Below are 5,482 nucleotides of genomic sequence, written 5' to 3'. Positions count from 1 at the left end.
CCCATCTCCCTGAGCCCCTCCCTTTCTGGTCACAGGTTCTGTCGAGTGGCCCCTCTTGCAGGACTCCAGGTGTCATGGAGGCTCTGGTTTCACCATTTCTTCTTCTTATCCCTTCAGGTCTAGCGATGCTAAAATTGCTCCCCATTAGTGCTGCTCCTTGGGTTCTTGTTGGTCCTCATAATGCTGTCCACAAATATGTCAACAGTGTCTATCTTTACTCCTCTTCCATTAAACCCTTGGAATCTACCACTTGTTTCTGATTAGGACTCCAACTCTCCTACTCATTAGCTAAAGTTAAGAAACAAGTTCACCCACATAACAAGATATCCCTTGCTATCCCAATTCTCTGTCAAGAATCTTTTCATCTGAACTCAGGATCACACACACACACACACACACACACACACACACACCTCACATGACCTCATATAGTCAGGCCAGATTAGCCCTAAAACAAATGCTTCTTTGGGCCAGCCTAACAAAGCTTTTTTTTTAAAATATATTTCATTGATTTTTTACAGAGAGGAAGGGAGAGGGATAGAGAGTCAGAAACATCGATGAGAGAGAAACATCGATTCAGCTGCCTCCTGCACACTCCCCACTGGGGATGCGCCCGCAACCAAGGTACATGCCCTTGACCGGAATCGAACCTGGGACCCTTCAGTCCTCAGGCCAACGCTCTATCCACTGAGCCAAACCGGTTAGGGCCCTAACAAAGCTTTTAAAAGGGCTTGAAAGAATCAAACTGCTTCCACATAACTTAACTGCATGTCAGAACAAAGTGCACAATTATTTAAAAGAATGCAACAAAATCCAGCACCCATAAATAAACAAAAAAAATTCACAATGTCTATGATTCACAATGTTCAATGTGCTACAGAGTATAAAGGAAAACATGAATCCTATCTAATAGAAGAGTACACCTGGGACCCTTCAGTCCTCAGGCCAACGAGATGGCCACCCCCATGTGGACATAAGATGGCCACCACAAGATGGCCGGCAGGGGAGGGCAGTTGGGGGCGACCAGCCCTGCAGGGGAGGGCAGTTGGGGGTGACCAGGCCTGCAGGGGAGGGCAGTTGGGGGCGACCAGGCCTGCAGGGGAGGACAGTTAGGGGCGACCACGCCAGCAGGGGAGGGCAGTTAAGGGCAAACCAGGCTGACAGTGGAGGGCAGTTGGGGGCAATCGGGCTGGCAGGGGAGCAGTTAGGGATTGATCAGGCTGGCAGGGAAGTGGTTAGTTGATGATCAAGCTGGCAGGCAGAAGCGGTTAGGGGCAATCAGGCAGGCAGGCAGGCGAATGGTTGGGAGCCAGCAGTCCTGGATTGTGAGAGGGATGTCCGACTGCCCATTTAGGCTGGATCCCACTGGTGGAATCAGGCCTAAACAAGCAGTCAGACATCCCTTGAGGGGTCCCATATTGGAGAGGGTGCAGGCTGGGCTGAGGGACAACCCCCCACCCCATGCACGAATTTCGTGCACTGGGCCTCTAGTGTAATGATAAAAGGACTAGAAGATATAAAAAGAAGGCCCAAATAGAACCTCTGTACAATATTGTAACAAGCACACTGGGTCGAAGTAATAGCAGATTAGTTACTACGAAATTTAAAAAATTAGTGAATATGAATCCCTATGAATAGAAATTATTAAAAATGGAACACAGGGAGAAAACATTTTTACCACAATCAGACCTTCAAGAAAATATCAAGTGTTCTAGCATATGATAAATAAAGTTCTAAGAGGAGAGGAGAGAGGGGAAACAATGTATTTGAAAAAAATAATGATTGAAAATCTCCAAAATTTAACTTACATGGAAAACCTATAGATCCAAGAATCTTAAACTTCAAACAGAAGTTTACTACAGAAAGAAAACTACATAAGGCACATTATTGTTAACTTGCTGAAAAACAGTGATGAACAGCAGCCCAAGGAAAGAAACGAGATAGAATAAGAGCACGCCTTGTGAGAAGCTATGCAGCCAGGGGACAATGGAGTGACATCTTTAAAGCACTGGAAGAAAACACAACTTTTTCACACAAACAAAAGCCAGAGATCTTCACTGCAAAAAATGTCAAAGGAGCTCTTCAGGCAGAAAGAAGGTGATGCCAGGTGGGAATCTGGCATAACAAAGGACACTGGACATGGACTATATGTGGATAATATCAAACTTTTTTTCTCATTCTTTAACTCTAGTGTTTCTACATATGTAAAATTAAAATGAAGGACATCAAGAACTATTGAGAAATAGATGGAAGATTTCATACTGTATGTAAAGTTGAAGGTAGGCTATGATAAGCTAAACTTGTATAATACATATCCTAGAGCACTCAGAGAAAATCAACAATAATAACAACAACAAACTAAAGAAGTATGGCTAATAAACCAATAGTGTAGCTCAAATGAGACCATAAAACATAACAATTTAAAAAGGAGAAAAAAGAAGAAGGAAACAAAGAACAGATGGGACAAGTGGAACACAAACAGCAATATGCTCAACTTAAACCTAACGATAACCATTATTTCATCAAATATGCACAGTCTGAACATTCCCATTAAAAGAGAAATTGTCATCTTGGATAAAAAAGCAAGACCAACCATATATTGTCTATAAGAAACTACTTTAAATAAAATAACCCAGATACATTGAAGAAAAAAGATGAGTAAAACCTAATTATGCAAACACTAATAAAAAGGAAACTAGAGTGATGATATTAATATCAAACAAAGTAGACTTCATAACAAGAGATGTTACTGGAGATGGAAAGGAATATTATATAGTTATAAGTAGGTCAATTCATTAAGATGTCATAACAACCCTTAACATGTACACTGAGTGGCCAGATTATTATGACCACCTGACGTTTATAGGCAAATTAGCTCTAATTTTGTGCTGAAGTTGCTAGAGGGCCAGACCATTATAAATAGGGAAGCAGGTTGTTTACCACGACAGTAGAAGTGATTTTTTTCTTTAATATAAAATAATATAAAACTTCGGGCTGTTGTTCATCACAGTGGTCATAATAATCTGGCCACTCCGTGTATATATTTAATAATAGAGCTTCAAATACTTAAAACAAACCCTGAAAGAACTGAAAAAATAAAGACACATTCATTATTATATGTTGAAATTCTAATACTCCTCCCTTAGGAATTGACTTAAGAACAAGTTGGCAAAAAGCAGTAAGAACATAGAAGACATGGCCAGCACTGTCAACCAACTTGACATAATTGAGTGGTTCTCAGAATGCTATTCTAATGCTGGGATGCTGGGATTGGTTCACTCACCAGCCAGATTACAATGAGGACCTCTCTACCAGTGGCTGGTATTGATTGTTCCTGGTATGCTGTAACTCACTTGTAGAGAATGGTGATGAAATACAGGGGAAGGGGATGTACTCACTTGGACAATGTCTCTGGCCTTTGAAAGTTATGAAGGAAATAACTCTTAGGGACTGTGGAATTAGGTGGCCAGTTTAAAGCGAACTCTAAGTGCTAAAGAGACCCCTGGACAGCATTTAAAGAGACCCTCATGTCTTTCTCCCAGAGGGCAGAGTGAGCTGAATGCCAGACACAATAATTAACTTTAAGAGAGGTAGAATTTAAAAGAAGATAAATTCTCAGGTAGGCAAGTCCTATACCAAAGTCAGAACCTCTCTGTTTGCAAATTGTATCGATGCCTGCTTCAGCATCTTATATAAAGTTCGTCCCAAATTGAATTGCTTTCAAGAATTGGCCCATAAAACAAATCCTGAGCCAGCCTCTGCCAAGGCCAGGGTGGACAGAGAAGTCTACCGTTTCCCTTGAGACCACAGCTCTCATCACCTCACTCTGACCAGCAGCCAAGGGTTTGCCTTATAGTCAGGGAGTAACCCATGCTTGAAGCATCTCTTCCCAGTTTGTCTCACATCCCTACTCCTTTCATTAAAGAGAATAGCAGACCTTCTGAATGCATTTAATTCTTTTTGGAGGGTCCTTCTAGGCATAACAGGGTAGCTGCAGGCAATTTCTGCTATGCACTCAGGGCTGACCTTCAGAAAGGAGAGGAGCAGAATTATTTCCCTAGAGGAAAACTCAAACGTACTAGAGAAAAAAATAATGGGACTTTCCAGGTATATGGATTTAGAAACATTTTGCTAATCGTGGTCAGTTCAGTAGAAAATTCTTTGTGATATAAGTGGAGGAGGCGGGTGTGATGGGGTGGGGGAAATTCTCATACCCAAAATGATTAGCTGTTAGGAAGGCCTTTTAAAGTATTTGAGTTCCCACTTTATCGGAGCACATATCAAACCATATTCAAGTTACCTAAGTTTCCTGTATTTTCTCCCAAACTTCAAATACAACAAAACAGTTGGGCTGGTCTCACCTCTTGGAAGGAAGGGGAAATGGCTGGTAGGCAGGCAAGAAGGCAGACATATAGACAGGTAAAGACAGACCAACCACCTTCTACATTGATTACAAACCTCTAATCACATACAGTGGTATGGAGCTAGCTAGGTACTAGGTGCTTTCAAACCACTTTTGTTGGGTTGCCTCATCTATTTCAACTGCTCTAGTCTTGTGAGATCCTCTCCCACGTGGAGGTATTTTGTAATGAGAATAACTTTATTAGTGGTGGTAGCAAAGCATGGTGACTCATTTCTTGAATTGCTACATGTTGAGAGGGCCAAACACTGTCACTGGAGGTGAGTGGCTGAGTCCCCAGCAGACAGATCAAGCCCTATGGCAGGGGTGGGGTGGGGTAGGGGTAGGGATAGAGTTGGAGGGGAGTCGACATGAGCAGAACCACACTGGGTCCTGACTGATCTTCTAGTCACAAGTCTGCTTCCTAAAGTAGCTCTTCTGGATGCAAACTCATGTCTGTTAGTCTGGTATTTGGAAAGTTGTATGATTTTTATTTATTCTGCTTAGCGACAATAACCCCCTGATTTAACTAACCCCCTTACTCTCTGCCTTGTCTCTCTCCCCTGGAACTCATTCTGCACATTGATGGCAGAACCTTCCCAAACTCATACCACTCAGGTCCAAAAGCCCACTAGGTCTCCTCGCTAGACAACACTTCCAGGACATCATTTCCTTCAGGAGCCTTCAAGGCCCTCTACCATCACAACTAACTCCCCCCCACCTCCCACCTAATCTCACACCTATTACATGTGTTGTAATACTACAATGAGATGTTAGAGTGACTATTTTTCAAACCCCAAATCAGCATACTTGCTTTGACAAATAAAAGAATAATTGTGAGGATATTAGGAGAGAATATTTTCAATCTATACAGTATTGAAAAAAATCTAGGTCTTTAATTTTTTTTATTGATTTCAGAGAGGAAGGGAGAAGGAGAGAGAAATAGAAACATCAATGAAGAGAGAGTCATTGATTGGCTGCCTCCTGTATGCCTCCCACTGGGGATCAAGCCCACAACCCAGCATAAGTCCTGACTAGGAATCTGAACCATGACCTCCTGGCTCATAGGCTGACGCTCAACCA

The sequence above is a fragment of the Myotis brandtii genome, unplaced genomic scaffold (genome assembly GCF_000412655.1).
Source record: "Myotis brandtii unplaced genomic scaffold, ASM41265v1 scaffold99, whole genome shotgun sequence".
Classification (NCBI taxonomy): domain Eukaryota; kingdom Metazoa; phylum Chordata; class Mammalia; order Chiroptera; family Vespertilionidae; genus Myotis; species Myotis brandtii.
Note: the sequence above shows the minus strand (reverse complement) of the source record.